The sequence below is a fragment of the Lissotriton helveticus genome, chromosome 2_1 (genome assembly GCF_964261635.1).
Source record: "Lissotriton helveticus chromosome 2_1, aLisHel1.1, whole genome shotgun sequence".
In the NCBI taxonomy this organism is placed as follows: domain Eukaryota; kingdom Metazoa; phylum Chordata; class Amphibia; order Caudata; family Salamandridae; genus Lissotriton; species Lissotriton helveticus.
This window is the reverse complement of record NC_136059.1, coordinates 1,980,590,594-1,980,610,199: the sequence shown is the minus strand read 5'-3', so window position 1 is coordinate 1,980,610,199 and position 19,606 is coordinate 1,980,590,594.

Below are 19,606 nucleotides of genomic sequence, written 5' to 3'. Positions count from 1 at the left end.
TCCCAGTGCTACTATCCGCCTCTCCTCCCAGGCGCCAGCTTCATGGTCTGCGGTGTTGTAGAGTGTGTGCGATTGGGGCCTCACCACATGCCGTGCTCATGTATAGTGCCGGGACCGCAACAGGGGCTACTCCTCTCTGGTGATTGTCTCTGTTGTGTGCTGGGCTCTTCCCGCTATGCGGGGAATATGCCCGGTCTTGTCCGAGCGGCACCACAGGGGGTCCTCTCACCTCCGACCTCTTGTGTATGCCACCAAATCTTCCCTAAACAGGGCCCCCGGGGGAGCTGCGGCCTCAATGCTGGTGTGTCGGGGGCTGCCAGCCCTGGCGTGCTATTGCGGGCATGGGGAGGGGAAGCCTCACCTCCACACCGCCGACCGCAGTGAAATCAATTGCGGATCCCAGGGCACCCGGCCAGCACGCTGCCGCCCTCCGAAGCACTCCACTCTACAGTGCGCTGACTGCAGGAAGATGGTGCTCAGCATATAGTGCTGTGAGAGGCGGCCGTCAAGGTTCGCGGCAGCGGACTCAGTGGTGGAAGCTGGACTTGACGACTCGATACGGGACGCCGCTTGAGCGAGGCCTCTGCCGCTTTGTGAGCTCCGAGGTGCAGGCCGCCCTCGTCATTCTCTTGGCTCAGCTACCGGCTTTCAGCCCCTGCCGGATCTCGCAGCTGACATCAAGGGCTGCGACGGCACAGGGGAGCTCTCCGAAGCCAAAATCAAGCTTCTCCACTCTCGTAGGGCCTATACAATGCTGGATGGCGGGCAGGAGCTCAGAATAACGCGTCCTACCTCACCACCATCGTGGCCAAGCCCCCGTGAGGCCTTTTTTAGACAAAGCAGCTATAACACTTCATAAATTGTAATCATGCTCCTCATCGTTCTTGCCATACACCAGAATATCATCTTGAAATGCTATGGTGGCAGTCAAACCCTCCAACATATCTTTCATTAGTCTCTGGAAAACAGAAGCAGCACTAGCTAGGCCAAACGGCATACAGCAATACCTAAAAAGACCTCTGGTGTTATAAAAGCAGTTACATTTTTTGATTCTTCCGCAAGGACAACCTGGGGATGTGCACTGGCTAAATCAATGTACGAAAATACTTGCGCACTGGCCAAAGTTAATACCATTTAATGCAAATTTAGCAGGGGGTGATCATCATCCCAGATAGCACTGTTTAAACTGCGTAAGTCCACACCTAACCTAAGTTCCCCTGAAGATTTAATCGAAATAACAATGGGAGAAACCTATGGAGATGACTCAATGGGTTCAATGATATTTTGTTGGCACAAGTCATTAAGCATGTCCTTTAACTTATTTCTGTAGAAAAGGGGTACATTTCTTACCTTTTGACGGACAGGTACAGCGTTAACATGTAACTTAATGGCATGCTCAAAACCTTGGTACTTCCCTAATTTCCCACTAAATAAACTGGGGAATTCTACAATCAATTTATCAATGCAGTTTGCGTTTAATTCAGAGGGTTTACATGAATTAATAGCATAAACAGGAGGATCAGCTCAAGGATCAAGTCTTAGGCCCAACTGTTCTTGATGTTGCCATCCTAAAGGTGACTATCCTTATTTTGCAACATAAATTTTACTAAATGTGTGAGGACCTGAGAAGGTTAAATGAGCTGAAAAAAACCTACTAGATCAATTTTATTTCTTATGGAACCACCAGGTGACACATCAGGAGGAAAAAGTGTACTGTTAGGCCACTTGTCGTAAAAAATGTCTGTAGAAATAATGGTATACCATGCACACGAATCTATCAAAAATCTTAGTTTGACATCATCTACAGCAATGAAACACGAAGGAAATTTGGTGAAACCTTCATCTCCACAAACATTAATAACAGTGTTAATTTCGCTTTCATAGCTGTCATAAGAATTATCACAATCCTCAGAATTTTGTATGTAATTCACTTATTGGGAAATTGTTTTACAAGATTTTCCAAAATGGACTTTCTTATTGCACTTGGAACAAATGTTATCAATTGCAGGACAAGCTTTTAAATTGGCTAAATTGCCATTGCTCCCACATCTGAAGCAAAGTAATGGGGAATTCCGTCTACCATATTTTGTGCCCCCAAATTTGTTGTCAATTTTAGTGGTTTTATCATTTCTTTGTGTCAATAATTCCTTTTGTTTCTCTGTTTCCTTAATTTTGTTGGTAATAGTGAATACATCACCTTTATTGTTGCCTCTGATCTCTTTAACAAACTTTTCAGAATGTTCTATGGATTTGGCAATGTCAATGGCAGCAATCAATGACAAATCAGAAGTGGTCCATAACCTCTCTTGAACCTTTTTGATGTTTGTTCTCATTAAAATTTGGTCTCTGAGGACTTGTTCATATGATATATGCTCAAAGTCACACGAAACAGCCAGGTATCTAAGTGCTGATACAAAATATTCAATGGACTCATCTGATTGTTGTTTACGTGAGTAAAAAATAAATCTTTCCATCACAACCTTTTTTTTTTACCAAACCGCAAACTGATTGTGAAGAAGCATACTGATAAACTTTAACTCTACCAGGGTTGACCTAAAGCAGGTAATGTGTTGAACTCTTTTAACCTGATACCTCCTAAACAGTGTTGTAATAATAAAAGTTTTCTTTCAGGTTCACCTCTCTCCAATACTTCCACGTAAGCTAAAAAAGCAGGCTCCCAAACTTCCCATGTCATGAGAGGTTCACCTGCAAAGATAAGAAAAGAGGGAGGGGGAAGAATCCCTGACATGGCTATGTAGGAAGACAATTTACAGCACTTAATTCATGCAATCAATGATATATATAAAAAATAAAAAAAATTGCAAAAAGAAAAAAAACCAAATGACATCAATATATGTGAATGATATTAAAAGGTGTGCGTGTCACCGATGAGTAAAAATGAATGACTGAAAACACGCAAGAAGTGTCTCTGAAGGATAAAGGAGAAGTGTCTAGTCTAAAATGTACCTTGGAAGACATGCGGTGTGTCTTTCACCGACGAATTCCTTTAAAACAAGCAATAAATTATTAGTAGAATGAAAGTACCTTTGATAATACGCGGTGTGCGTATCACCGAAAGATGAACAGTACAAAATACTTTGTAGACTGCTGAATTAGTGAATATGCCGGTAGGACAAAATGGCGGCACGCTGGGTCAAAGGTGAAGGTGCACCTATCAGGCGTGCGTCTTTCATGGGAATGAGTGAGATGATGTGGTATCTGGATGTTAGGCTAAGAGGAGATTGCAGGTTGTCAAGGAGCTCTGGGAATTCCACTTGGGTGAGCAGGTAAGGAAAAACGTCCCGCAAATCCAAACAATGCAAACTGTAGGTTAATCCTCACAGGGCGTAAAATGAGCCAAAGTTCTTTAACTTCCTTGTCCCAAGTTCCTATTGAAACGGTGCACACAGATAAAGTGTGATACGAAAGATTATCTAAATGCGATGCAAATAATGAAAACAATCAAATAAGGTCAGCAAAGTAGAAAAACTGCATAATGTCACACTTGAAGTATCCACAGCAGGAATGGTGAAATATATTAATTTAAATCAAAATAAACCTTGTTTTGGATGATCTCAGAAGCAATCCAAGAAAAGTTCCTCAAAATGGAAAATTCACAAAAAAAATAAAAAATAAATTCATTCTGAAGTAAGGGCAGTGAATTCGTGCCAACTTGTTGCCAGTGTTAAGAAGTATCCAGTAACGATAATTACGAAGTAGAGAAGATAAGTTCCTTCAAAGTAGTTTATTCAAGGAAATCCCTGTGATTCATGCCCAGGTTATCAGTACAATGCCGTAACGATAATTTCGCGCACACACCCAACCCTTGCACACAGTCAAAACATAACATGAGTGTTCCGAGCGAGACACTCACGAGCGCCAAAAAGAATACTACGCTGACAGCCATGCTCAAAATACATGACAAATGCGACCGCACCAGGAGCTGACCAGCTGCGGTCTGTGCAGCTGACATCGAGGGGCAGAGGGACCAGGTAAGGGGGGATTTCGAAGGACGATGCAGAGGGAAAATTAAATAAATAATTAATGTTCCCTCTGCATCATCCCTCGAAATCCCCCCTTACCTGGCCCCACTGCTGTTACCTGCATGGACCACGGCTGGTGCTGACTTCAGGTGGGGTTGTCGTGTTTGCATGTATAAAATGGATTTAAAAGCACTTGTTGCCTCCTTCCTGGCCTCCAACAATTTTAGGCAACAATAAAATGTCATGATAACTCCAGTGATTAATGTTCTTAGTAGACAGAGATGGTGTTTTGTCTGGTGGACATTTTGATTCATGGAAAGGAAACAGTGAGTGTTAATGTGCCTGCTTCTAAGAACATGTACCATGCATATCACAAAGTGCACATAATGTAAATAGGTCATTGGGTTACTGCTTTTGTCTGAGAGACCCTATTGTTACTTGCAGTTAATATGTTAAAATCCTAACATAGAACAGTGAGCTCTTAACTGTCATGTAAGAGCTTAATGCAAACTGCAAGGTATAAATTAGAGCGTTATGGTTTTGCCCCCCGTCTTTGATTATCCTGATGATGCAGAAAAAGGGTTCATTTGGGTAGAAATCAATTCTAATGATTAAAGAGAACCATCAACCAAGTATTATGTTTTAAATTCTGAGTTTGTGTTTCTCCCGACCAATCACTATTAAACTATGCTGCCTACCTGTATGGTTGTCATGTGACTCCTACACCTTGTAGTCCTTTGTCTTATGTTACATGGCTGGGAGACAACTGTATTGCGATTCCACTTTTAAGGATATTCGTGACATTCAGTGATTGTATATGCATCCGACTTTGTGAATGTATTTTAATGCCAATAACTCATATTATTTGCTATACAAATGGGTAAACTCAAAATCACTGGGACCTGGGTATAAGGCAGTATACTAAGGAGTGGTCCCAGTATTATTACATCAAATAGTGTGAACAAAAACTATACAATTACATACAAACAAAATTAAGAGATGAATGTGTTTTTGCTGCAGTGTTACTTATTTAATCACACTACACACATATTTCAATTTAGAAAACCATTTAAAAACATTTGTGGAGTGCCCAACTGGAAAACGAGTATGATGGCGGACGGAAGGCATCCGGACCGCCAGTCTCGTGGGAAATGACCTTCCGACAGCACCGTGGGGAAAGCGGCGGTGCTATTAGGATTCCCCTCCAGCAAAACCCAACTGCGGCGGACGGGTGTCTCCAAAGACCGCCGACCTTGGACGGAACCATAGAAAAAACGACCGCCGCGGACGGAGTGACCGCGGTAACAGGCCCAACCGCCTGGGTCCATGGCGGTCGGGTCCGTGCGGTCGGTCTCGTGGAAATGCTTTCCCTCTCCGTTGTGTTGCTTGCGCGGTCTATGTGATGGAGGTGTTTCCGCTGCGGTGTTCTGGTTTGTTTGCGACATCGTCATATTGCGGATGGTCGGGACGTCATTCCGCACGGCGGTGAGCCTGGATTGGCTCCGTCCGCCGTGGTGTCTGGTGAGTTCCCACGGCGGACGGTAAATGTGCCCAGTTTCCCTTCCTAATATGGCGGACAGAAGGCCCGCTGCTGGCGGACGATGAGGTGTGTTTTCCGCCGCCTCCAGCCCAGCGGTCATGCATTCGTCCGCCATCCTAATCGGCCCCTTAATGACTTTGGTGTAGGTGGTGAGGTACGTGAAGTTTTGAAAATAGTGCATATCACAATTATATTATTCATTTGGCATACTAATGAATGCCACCCAAACATGGCAAACCAAAATGTTTCACCCAGTATTTTGCATGGCCATGTATGACAACAAATCACAGTAAAGCAAGTACTGCTGATGATGCTGGCGTCAATGAAGTGTCGACATTTCGACCCCTGAATAAGTGTATGTCCTTCTGAGCCTTACTAACAGGGTCTTCCTCAGGATTCAAGTGAACGTGGAAGGGATGGGGCACCGTGAACGAGTGAAGAAGAGCCTCTCAAGAAGAATATTGTGAGGACGGGCAGGCCCGAAGGCTCCAAAAAGATGCAAGCGGGAGAGAGAGAAGAACAGTTAAAAGAATGGGTCAAATCTCATTGGTCCCATCTGGACCAGTCATATTAATCCCTACTGCTATTGTTCCATGGTCAATTATCCATATTAAGCTAGAAACCCTGGTTGCCTCACATGGTTTAATCGCGTTGCCGGTAGAGTCGACTGGACGGTAATTGGTGTGACGGTGCTGAATTGCTACTCGTACGAAGTACACCACATAATTGGTCCCATTACTTATAGCCATTGGTTAAATTAAATAATGTTATAAGCTGTAACCGGTTTGTGAAATGGGAAATAAATACAAAAAATGGGATATTTTGCTCTTTCTGCCACACCTCTGACTCCACCCACTGACCAAATCCACTAGTTATTCCTGCCCTCAGATTCTCCACCCAAAGTTCCCCCACTTTTTTCCCTCCACTTCGACCACTGATTGTAACTCACATTTCTGGCTTTCTATTTTCTGCCTTTATTTGTTTTTGGCGTCCAACTTGTCTCTTTCCCTCCAGAGAAGCCAAGCATCATCAATCCTTGTATTCTTCCTCAATTCTTCGCTTTCTGTAAACATGCCTTTAATGTTTTTTCTTTTCTTGTCAAATTTGCTGTGCATTCAAAGCAAGAGGTCAAATCAGGCGCTGTTTTCTGAGGGAGGATGGAATCAACATTTCTTTTTTAACTTCAAAGTGAAAGTAGTTATGTGACAATCTTGTGTGCACTAAAAAATGTAAAAAAATTCTACCACACAAAACCTGTAAATGAACTGTGCAAATCTTCCAGAATAAATACAAATTAGAGAACCACAACCAAAGCAAATTTATAAAAAATGTGGAAGTGTGAAGGAAACAAATATTTTAATACGATTAAAATAAATCAGTACATATGGTGATGACATTTCCACACATTATTGTTTGTGTGCTCTATAGTTTCATGAGTAAAACTTTATGTACAAAATGCAATGGTCTTTTCAATTGAAAATGCGTTGTCTGTAATGGCAGTGCTCTACCACACCATGCATGCTGCATACTATGCTAAGCGACTCCACTCTACACCACTCCACAAACTCTACTCCACTCTATGCCCCTCCACTCTATGCCTCTCCACTCTGCGTCATTCCACTCTACACCACTCTATTCCACTCCACTATATGACACTCTACTTTACTCGTCAACACTCCACTCTTGTGCACTTTACTCCACTGTATGAAACTCCACTCTGTGATACTCCACTCTATGACACTCCACTCTATGACACTACACAACACTCTTCGACCCTCTATGCCACTTCACTACACCCCATGCCACTCACTTGACAACCCCCATGTCACTTTACTCCACTCTATGCCACTCCACTCTACACCACTCCTCTCTCCCCCTCCACTCTATGATAACGCTTCTTCACTCAAGTCTAATCCACTATATGATACTCTATCCCATTCTACTCCACTCCACTCTACTCTAAACTGTGCCTCTATACGCCATTCCACTAGATGCCACTCCACACTAGGCCAGTCTACTCCACTCCACTCCACTCTACAACGCTACTCCACTTTACACTATTCCACTCTACGACTCTATGTCATACTATGAGACTGCACTCTATGACTCTGCACTACTCTAGGACACTCTACTCTATGTCACTTTACTGTGCACCACTCCACTCTATGACATCACTATATGACACTCCACTCTAAGACACTTATTCCACCCTATGCCCCTCTACTCTACACTTCACAACACTCTTTAACACTCTATGCCACTTTACTCTACTCTATGCCATTCCACTCTATGACACTCCACTCTATGACACTTTACTCCACTCTACGCCGGTCAACTCTACCGGCTCCACTCTACGCCCATTCCCTCTATGCACTTTACTTTACTCAAGTCTACTCAACTCTATGATACTCTATGCCACTCTACTCCTCTCCAATCTATGACACTCTACTCTGTGCCACTATATGCCACTCCTCTGTAGGCCACTCTACTCCACTCCACTCTAAGTCACTCCTCTCTACGATGCTACTCCATCCTATGATGCTCCTCCACTCTACACCATTCCACTCTATGACTCTACGTCATTCTATGACACTCCACTCTATGACTCTACACCACTCTATGACACTCTACTCTATGACACTCTACTGTGCAACACTCCACTCTATGACACTCCACTATATGACACTCCAATCTAGGACACTTTATTCCACTCTGTGTCCATCTACTTTACGCCCCTCAACTCTATGCCCCTCTACTCCGTGCCTGTCCATGTCACTCCAGTCCACAACAGTCAAGGCCACTCCACTCTACTCTTTGCTACTCTACTCCACTTTTCACCACTCTACTCCATGCCATTCTATGACACTCTACTCTACGAATCTCTCCTCTATGCCACTAACTTTTAGCCATGCTGAACAGCAGCCACACTGGTGTGCAGCATGGCTAAATCACATTGACAAAGCCAATAGAAAGAGGGAGAAAAGGAAGAAAAAGAGAAGAAAGAGGAAGAAGGAGGGGAGCATAGTCCCCCAAAAGAAGACATCAAAAAGAGGATGACAGAAAGCCAAGTGGCTTTAGCCATAAAGGACAATTCACCAAATAACATTATTGTGGGAGGGGGGCGGCGAGGAACAAGACAACCGCATGAATAATACACATACTTTGATTAAAGTGGTAGTAATACCTTTGGATTGCAGTATGTGTGCATATTTTTAGAATACCTGGTATTATAGCTAGTTCAAAATCTATTATGATCATTTGGGGGTAATAATTATCTGTTAATTCTTTTATTGTTGATAATAGTTCTATATAGGTGGGATTAGTTTTATTTGGCAGCAATACATAAATGAAGGGAATATTAGTTTCCTGAAATTCACCATGAATGGTGTAAAGTTGATGAAATGGTTTTGGGCACACTTTAAAAGCTCTGTCTATCATCAATGTTTCACAGTTTTTTTATTTTTGGAAGTTGTTATTAGTTGCAAGAATGAGAATTCTTTTATCATAGCTTTGGTGGAGAAGCGTGGCTCAGTGGTTAGAGGCGGCAGACCCGGAAGCTGAGATTGACCGTGGACCAGGGTTCGATTCCCCGCCTCAGCGGGTCTCGGGCTCAAAAATTCCACGGACTCGACAATTCTCGCTCCGGTGCCTACTCGACTCACGGGGTCACACTCTGCGACTCTGGGCAATAGCTTGCTTAATCTCCACTACGGCCCCTCGCGGCGGGATGCCTGGCTTTCACCCTGTGGACACCCTGCTGGGGTTTCTCACAGGGGAATACCAGGACGGATTCCCTAAGCAAGCGCCAGGATGCCCTTTGGGTGACAGGTCTGCGCTATATAAGTACACCTACATTTACATTTACATTGGTTATCATACATCAAGAATTTGTCTTCTTTGTGGGTAATAGTATATTCTGGTAGTATTTCAATTTCTTGAAACGTTTGGGGGTGGGTGGAGTTGGATGGGACGCTCTTTTAGTTTTAGCTATTAAGCGTTTCAGGTTGGGGATAGTGGGCAATTGCCCTGTGACATGTTCAGGTACTTTTGTTATAACATTTTTCAATATTTCAGTGCTTATTTGTTGGGAGCCTGTGCTTGCTTCTCGAATTGTTTCTAAGACTTCCCTTGTCGTATAGCTACTGTTATTCTGAACACTGTGTTAAGTTAGCGTAGGCTCATTTAATGTTTAAACGCCATTTTTTCCTTTTTTTTTTTTTTTAATTTTTATTGATGTTGACAGGGTGACGGAAAAAGCAAAAAAGAGAAAAAATCAACAAACATTCATAAGACATTCATGAGTAATTACAGAAAGAAAACTAGCGAAATTAAATATTTAAAAAACAAATTAGTTATGGCGTGTGATCATCTTAGTTAAAGTTGCAGTTACATTTTTAATGCATGAGAGTTTAACATTTAAACAATATAAAAACAAATTCCTGATTTTAGTCTATGAAACTACCCCAAATTCTATCAAATTTTTTCAATGATCGTGCTCCCCTGAGATTAGCTAAAGCCAACTCCATAGCATGTACCTCTGTTACCAATGTCCACCACTTCCAAACCGTCGGAGTATCTAGATCAATCCAGGCCCTAGCTAAAGTTAGTTTGGCACATGAGAACAGTATAGTCGTTAAAGGGGATAGTGGGGATGTGGATAAATTAAAATCTATCAGAACCGAAGCGGCCGTGATGGTGGGCAATGGGATATTTTTTATTCTTAAAACCCTCAGTATATCATCCCAAAAGCTCTTAAGTTTGGGGCATGAGTACAAGATATGAACTAGATTAGCTGCTACAGCCGAACATTTGGGGCATTTAGTGCGACTGCTAAACGTGGGGTTCAGAGACCATCTAGCGATCCTTTCAGGTGTGTAGTAGAGCATACAGGTCGTTCGATATTGTTGTAGCCTAAGGTTAGATGAGCGTACCAGTTTGTTAATGTTAGTAAAAGAATTCTCTATCTGCTTAGGCGTAACATTTAGATTTAATTGTATGCTCCATTTCAAGGCCAGTTTGTCATTGTCATTTGATTTGAATGTGCTGAATATTCGATAAGCTTCACTGATAGTTGATTTATTCCTATTTGTATAAAGACATGCCCATATATCGCATTCCGACAAAGTTTGTATCTTTTTTTTGTTAATCAGATAATCGTGGATTTGCATATGTTTAAATCTTGCAGTTTCAGGTAGATCATATATTTGTTTGAGCGTGTTAAAATCTAGAAACCCCTGCCCGCCATATAGGTCCATTAAGGTATTAATCCCAGAAGAAGCCCAGCTGTTGATGGTGGAATCTGTGAATATAGCCGGGAGACCTGGATTGCCCCACAATGGTAATTTTGGGTGGAAAAAGGTTGTTTTACAGAATTTTAAAATGTTTTCCCATATTTTAATGATATCTCTAGCAGTCTTGAATCTTACCCTTTTGTAGTAATTCGGGTCGTTAATTCTGAACAAAAAGAATAGTGAGTCTTGTTTTAACATAAAATAATGAAAAAAAAGTGTTCTACCCCCATGCAGTAAAGAGCGTATGCGTGTAATAAATGAAGACCAAAAATATAGTTTGAGGTCCGGGGCATTCAGCCCTCCCTTATTTATATTGTTTTTCAACATTTTTAGTGACCTTCTGACTTTTTTGTAACCCCAAATAAAGCTACTAAAGATCCCATCTAAGTGTTGGAAGAATTTATTATTTAATGCCAGTGGAATCGATCAGAATAAATAAACATATTTTGGGAGTATTTTCATTTTGATAAGGTTTATCCTGCTAATCATATTCAAAGGCAATTTGTTCCATTTTTTCAAAATAAGAATAGTCTTTTTAGTCAAGTCATTATAATTTATCTTATTGATGTCTTGTATTCTAGCTGTTAGTTTCACCCCTAGATAAGTGGCCTCTTTACATATCTCAGGGATAGGTGCGATAGGAGAGTAATTGGCTATAACTTGCGTCTTCTGCTGGTTAAGCTTATAGCCTGACACCTTCCCAAATTTCTCAGCCTCAATATATATTCCCTTCAATGCCTTGGCTACATCTGTGGTGTATACTGCAATGTCGTCAGCATAAGCTGTCATTTTCAGTTCCTGTGAACTGGAACTAAAAGGAGCAATCAATATTTGGGAGTGAAGGGCAAATAAAAAAGGTTCCAGTGAAAGGGCGAATAAAAGGGGAGAAAGAGGGCATCCCTGCCGGGTCCCCCGCTTTATTGGGAATTCTGATGAAGTCAGGCCCCCATAGCTAATACAGGCGGTAGGTTTATCGTAGAGCGCTTTTATACCCTTCAGAAAGCTGCCCCCAAAACCCATTTTAGACAGTACGCACCAGAGATAAGTCCACCCCACCCGGTCGAAAGCCTTTTCAGCATCTAATAGTATCATACCGAGTGGGGTGGATTCAATCTCCGCAATATCAAATGCCGTTATTGCCATATTTACGTGTATTGTTGTGTCTCTCCCTGAGATAAAGCCGTGTTGTTGCGGGTTTACAATTCTAGGCATGTATGGGGCAAGTCTGAGTGCGATGATCTTGGCGAATATTTTGGCTTCCGTATTTATTAGAGAGATGGGTCGATATGACCCTCTCTCCTCTTTAGGCTTCCCTTTTTTTTAAAAAAAGATTATTTTAGTCCGGTTCCAGGATTTAGGGGTTGTTCCATTTATTCCGATTGATTGGATTACTTCTAAAAGAAGCTGTTCTAGTTCTAGTCTGCAGATTTTATACAGTTCTAGAGGTATCGAATCTACCCCTGCCGCCTTTCCTGCTGGTAATGTGTTGATAGCCTGATGAAGTTCGATCAATTGTATGTCGTTGGAGAGTGCATCCAAGCCTAATATATTCTCTGTATTTACTGTGTAGTCGTTCACATATTCCTTAATTTGGTCTATGTTTACGGGGCTGTCCGGGGTATATAATTTTTTGTAATACAACGCAAATTGATCTAATATGTCTTGTGGTCGGCTATATACCTTGTTCCCCAGTCCTCGGATGTTAGGAATTAGTGTGTCAGCTCTTTTTTCCGCCACCTTATAGGCTAAAATTCTACCAATCTTGTCTCCGCCCTCATATTGAGCAAATTTAAATTTGTGGATCCTTGCACTATTTTTCCGAATAAGATTAGCTTTTATGTCATTTTTCAATGCACTAAGTTTTATGTTAATTTCCATTGCCGATGGAGAATTGATCTGTAAGGCTTTAGCTAATAAGTCTTCTTGATTAGTTATGTTCTCTAGTAGTGTAATCTTATGTTGCTTCTGTTCTGCATTTTGCCTAAAAACATACGCCTGGGTAAAGCCCCTAATGCTTGCCTTGCAAGCATCCCATACCATGCAGCACCCGGTTGAATTCCTATTGATATTAATAAATTCGTTTATATGAGTTTTGAGTTGTGTCACGTAAGTAGTGTCTGAAATTAAATATCTTGGAAAAGAAAATGGCCTAGATGGTGTCCTGGTACTTTGTGTATCAAATGTCATTATTAGCGCGTTATGGTCGGATGTGATCCGGGGACAGAGGATCATATAACCGGTCCGTAGTAGATGATCGCTCACTAGAGCCATGTCTAATCTGCTACACATCTTATGGGGAGCAGAGTAGTACGTATATCCTGGTAAGGTTGGATATAAATACCTCCAGGCGTCTTTAATGTTATGTATCTGACATAAATCTAATATTGATGATCTAGTCCTATGCATCCTTTGATGTACATGAGGTTTAGTTGTATCGATTTTGTAGTCTAGAATGCAATTAAAATCTCCCATTACAATTATCTCCCCCGCCCAGTCCAGTAGTTTCACGTTTAGTTGGTCAAAATACTTTGGTTCGTCTATATTTGAGCCATAAACAGCACATAGGACATATTTAGCGTTTGCATAACTAATTTGCGCTATAGCCCCTCTGCCGTCCTTGTCATGAGCAGTTTGGAGTACTTGTACCCTAAAACGCTTATCCTTAAGTATAGCCACTCCTCTCGTCACGCCATTTTTTCCTTTTGCTGCTTCTGCACACGTTACAATATTGTTGATTTAGCTTTCGACCTAGTAGTTTACTTGAGAATAATATGTTATTGCTTTCAAATCAGCGTTGCTTAATAAATAATGTCTGTACAGTGAGTGCTGAAGCTACAAAGATAACATGTCGCAGATTGTTGTGAGAACTGATCTCCGCACCTCCATAAACATAACATAAGTAAAGCTCCTGCCAAATTCTGGCTTTAGGCGCGTTTTATATTGCAGTGCTTAGAGCACATACACACACTTGATGCGGTTCGCATGCAGAGAGCTGGTGGAGACAGATGTGATCCCTTCATACTAGGATCTTGAGGTATGGGCCCGCCCTGCTAAAACCCAAAGAGACCTTCTTATATATTAATATAATATACCAATTAGGGAGGGTGAGAATTATGTGTGGTTAGCACTTATTCATTTCAGCATAATAGCATGCTGTCACCGTTTGCTTTCTATGGACTAGCAACTATGCCAATTACTTTGCTTCTGATAATATGTTTCCTTGTATTATCTAAGATACTGCGTTTGAGACAACGGCATTAGTAAATAAATATTTCAAAAGTGCACGTGTCCTCATTACTCCACGTTCTGGGTTGAAATAATTGTATAACGAAAGAGTGCTCATGTGTTCCACGTAACCTGAGGTATTGTAAGTTCATGTTCTGGTTTGTCTAAGCATTGGGAGTTTTGTTATGACCAATGAGACACTGTAACTAGCTCGGTAAGGTTTTTTTTGGGTACTGAGGTGAGTTTTGGGTCACCCTAATTCGCCGAGGTTCCAATCCTCCGTGCACAATTCTGTGGGAGAACAGAAACCCTGCGACACCCTTACTTCTACTTCTGTCACATTGGGTGGATGGTTGTGCTCTTTAACATTCACAAAGTTGTTATCTATAGTTGTAGCTCGACCATAGCATGCAGGATAGCATGTATTTGCTTAATTTCCAATGTGTTTTATTATCTTTCACCTTTTCTTGGGTGTAGGTATAACTCATGACTCATGTAGCTGAGCATTAATTTTCTTTTTGTGATGTTATAAAGGTTGCTTCTTCAGCCATTTCTAGGGTATATCTGTGAAGACCCACATATATATACATATATATATATATATATATATATATATATATATATATATATATATATATATATATATATATATATATACACACCTATATATATATATATGTGTATATATATATATATATATATATATATATATATATATATATATATACATATATATATATATATAGGTGTTGAGTTAATATGCTGTTGTTATATATACATTTGTTTGTTTGGTTAGTAATTAAATGGAGTAGAGAATTAATTTGTGCATTATAATGGATATTATTTTTAGTTTCTTTGTTTTAATCATTTATTAAGAGTGAAAGTATACTTACTTTTTGTAGTAGATTAATTTAATTTGGTGGATGTTCTTTGGTAGATGTAGTTTGTTCAAGCTGTGATGAAAAATGTATACATTAGTTTTGTTTTTTATATTTAAGCTTGTAAAAGTATAAGACAATGTTACTTTATTTCTAGGTAAACGTTGCTTCTATAATAGTTCATGATTTTTTATCATGTAGAATTAGTTAAGGTAGTCAATCACATTTGTATTTCATAGATTTTGCAGTTGTTGATAGAAAGTGTAGTTTTAATTTGAAAAAGAAGAGAACATTTAAATAATTTAGGTAGTAAAGTTAAGGATGTTGAGGACTTGATATTAATTAAAAATGGCTTTTTCTTACCTGTCTTGTTGTATAATCTGCTATAGTAGTTTCTATAGATTTTCTTTCTCTTTCTCTCCAGCAAAGTAAGTCTTCCTCTGAGGTTCCGTGACAATTGTAAGTGATGTTTTCGACTCGCACGAATATGGTCGAGTCTGGTATCTAAGAACCGCAAATGACGAGTTTAGTAAGTATGCGCAGTTTCGCTGTGCTAACTTAAACCGTTCGTTTAATATGTGGGTTTTTCATCTGTACCCACGGGTTCCATCTTAGATACGGCATCCATTTTGTCTCTTGCCCTCAAGTAGCCAGCGAACGGACACTGTCCACTTCGTTACCCTGGGACTCTCAAGATATTTGTGGAAGACACATGTTCTTTGTAAATATCTTTTACGATGAGGGGGATGATACTGTAAGGCAGATGGCCCCGCTTAAGGCTCATCTTGCCGTGCCGGTTTATTGTCTCAGCCGTGCATCTCATTAGGCACGTCCCTTTGATGCCTGTATCTCGTGTTTCCCGATACCTCCCCTTTTTCACCCTTTTTAATCTCCCACTGTCTCCATCTTCCTCTGCACCTGTCTTTGTCCCTATTTCGATCTGTTTTACTGCCGATTGGAATTCACTAATGTTGGGAAGATGGGTTTTTACAGTTGGGAACCGCCAAATGTTTCCGCACTTATGTTCCGGACCTTATGTGTACCAAAGTGACCAAAGCGACCCCTCTGGGGGATAATTATGGGAACCAGGTTGTAAACTTTTGTGTACCATGTTGTCCTATGAGTAAATTCTGTATAAAAGGAGCGCTCCACAGAACCAATTTGAAGCAGTCTCCCCAAGTTGCACGTGTTGTACTTGTTGTGACTTCTGTGTTCCCTGCAGTAAATAAACCTTGAATCTTTGACGCCGAAGGAAGTGTCCCGTGTCTCTGTAAATTGTGCGCCGAAACAGGTATCCCATGAAGGTTATAGGTGTTGTTCCCTGGCACCGCTGGTACTGTTAAAAGTCCAGTCCTTCAGTTGGCGCCCAACGTGGGGCGACTTCAGCGGTACCGGTCCAAAGCCTGATGATCGTGAGGAACTTCGTGTGAAATTTCCGAGGGAAGGTGCACCCCGCTTCATCGATCCTGTTGTCGAAATAAGTGGCCCGAAGTTTTTCCCTGCGAAGATTCCCGCCTCCTGACGGCTGCGACGGACCGATGCCCTGACTGTCGACCTGTCTTCGACGCCCGGCGTAGACCTTATGTACAAGCGAGACGATAGACGGGCCTTCCTGGTGACGCCATTGAAGTTCTGAGTTAAGTATTTGTGGGTCGCTCCCAGTCCTTAGTGGTTGTTCTAGCTTTTGAAAGCTTTGTGGTTAGCCTTTAAGGCTTTGTGGTAATAGCTCACTGAGCTTTGTAATAGCCTCCTCAGGCTTTGTGGTTAGCTCTCCGAGCTTTGTGATAGCCTTAAGGCTTTGTTGTATTGCATGGTTCCATTGCATTTGTGGTTCTTAGTATTGGTCCTTAGTATTATTTGACAGTTGCAATTGCCAAAAACCGAGGGTTTTGACTTACACGAGGTTTCATTGCTTCGATAATCCTTGAAGTTTGATACTAGGTTAGTGTGCACGATGCCTAGCCATAGTGATTTGTTTCGTATTTTCAAATGTTGCGCAATGGATTCCCGGTTGGAGGACTCGTGTCCGATACCTCCAGTTGGAACTCCGATACATGATCTTTATAGTCGACATGGGGTGGGTCCTATAATATATAATGATTACTGGGTCCGCTATACAAAGAAAGACGGTGATCTTAGATGGCCACCACATGGAACTTTTGAACTTTCGATTTTAGATAATCTTGAGGCTAAATTATTTTTAAAGAAAGCTAGGCCAGCTATGTTTGATTCCTTTCGGATATGGCGTAAAGAGGCCAAGCAGAAAGAAATCAAACAACTTAAAAAGGATCAAAAACAAGAGTTCGTTCCTGTAATGCAAGCTATAAAAGAATGTAGACAAGACAAAGAAGAAAAAGACATGGAAATCGCTACTAGATTGCATCACATGAAAATAGATAAATGTTACCCAGTTTTACCGAATAATCTAGAAAAGAAAAAAGAAGATTTGAAGGAGGATTCCTTGCTGTCATACTTGATGAAATCACCACCTCCTTATGTACAGGGTGCTACTGCTCCTGTAGTTGCTCCTGTAGTACCTCCTGTTGTTCCTCTTGTTGCTCCAGCGGCTGCGGGTCAGCCCGCTGTTAACCCTACGTTTGTTTCACCACCTGTTCTTGTTCCTACTGCTCCTGTACCTGTACCTTCGCAGACTGTTGTTTCTGCTACTCCAACTACCTTGTCCGTTTCTACTATGCCTTCTTTCACCTCCAGTGTTGTTGCCCCTGTTTTTCTTTCCCCTTCTGTTCGTAAGCGTGTTCCTAACTCTGTTGCTACTCTTTATTCACCTCTTTCTGGTCCGTTATTTTCGTCTGATTCGTCTGAAACTCCTCAGAGACGGAGTCAGATCCCTAGTGGTAGGGAGAAAGAGACGTTAGTAACAATGGCACATAGGTGGATAAGACATCCTGCTAATTACACTCCACGTGTAGTCTTTGATACGTTTTCTCAGTTTAATGAGCCTACGCAGAGATTCGTATTTGAGGAGATGTGTAACTTTTTGAGGGAAGAATGGTATAATGATGATATAGATAATGTACCGTCCGACATAATTGAACTTCAGAGTCACTTTTCGAACGGTATGATTATAGGAGACGATGTACGACGTGCCGTGGAACGCTTATTAGCATTCAGACCCACAGCACATTCTCGGGTATCATTAGATGATACCACTGAGAACTGGAAAGCGGTTCCTGGTCAGTATCCTATGAGAGAGGTTCCGCCACTGTGGGTGCCTGGTGATCCTAATGCAAACCCTGTGGTGCTACCGCATTTTCGAAGAGTGTGGATACATCTTCCATGGAAACGATCAGAAGTTTTGCAAGTGAAGCAATCCTTGCCTGATCCGCGTAAAAATCCGGCTGGTTATTATAAGGAGTTATCACAACTGATAGAAGCTTCTATTATGAACCTTGCCGACATCGACATGTTGTTTGGCAACGTTGTACCGCAACCAGTTTGGGCTAAAATTCGTCAAGCCAATCACGCAGTTGAATTAGGGGGTGATTGGGCTGCACTGCTAGCAGCTGATGCCTTACAAGTTGGTGGGGCCAAGCCTGAACAGTTGATCTTGGATTTGCCTCAGAAAATAATTACGCTCATGAAAACTCTCATGCCAGCGATGAAGGTGAACTGGGATAAGTTATCAGCTTGTAAGCAGAAGAAAGACGAGAGTGTCTCAGATTTCTTTACAAGGTTTGAGGAAGCGTTTGTCGACCACAGCGGCCAGGACATGGGCGCTGAGGGAGGCCAGCGATTATTCGTTGACAAATTCGTGTCGAATTTGTTGCCTGAGCTATGCAACAAATTAAAGAATTCAGAAAGTGCGTGGGCAGTTTCAACCCCTGCGCAAATACTAGCAACGGCCCAGTATTATGAGAATAGGGAAAAGGAAGAAAGTGATCGTGTAGAAAAGAAAACGAAAGAACTCAAAATGAAGGTTTTGTTGCAGCAAGCATACCCTCCACGATCAAACCAAAATGATTCACAACAGCAGTATCGACCACGAGCACAGCTCGATAGGACACAGCCGCGCTCTGACAACTTTGATTACAGATCTTCACTTGGGTATAATCAGTGCGCATATTGTAGGAAAGAGGGGCACCTAAAATATGATTGTCTTGCCTTACGAGACCGTCTGAATGGTGTATCGACACGTGGAAACCGTGGTGGTGGTCCTCAACAGGCACCACGTGGTAGAGGTCGTGGTTCATTCCACAATCAGATTGATCGTCATCAAAATCAATCGGATGTAAATAACTATTTTGACCAGCGAAATGCGGGGTCAGTTCGATCTGCACAGTATAATGTGGATGATTATTATGCAGAGTATGAAACTGTTGTAAATGACCACTACTAGGACAGCCAACGACAAAGAGAGGGAGTAGTGTCAGTTCCGGTCGATCAGAGTGGGCCTTACGTTGCAGTGGCTACATCAGGTGTAGTTGAGCCTTTTCTGTTAGACACTGGTGCGACGAAAAGTTCCATCATGCATTCAAAACTCCCTGGCGCACCTTTGTCTGGCTTAACGAATGTTTCCGTTGGATTCTCTGGCGCTCCTGTTAGTAACCCAGTCTCTAATCCTTTGCCTCTTATGATTGGACCCCGTGAGCTAACCGCTCCACTGATTCTATCTACAGGTTGTGGTGAAAATCTTTTGGGCCTGGATTTGTTGAAACGATTATATGCAAC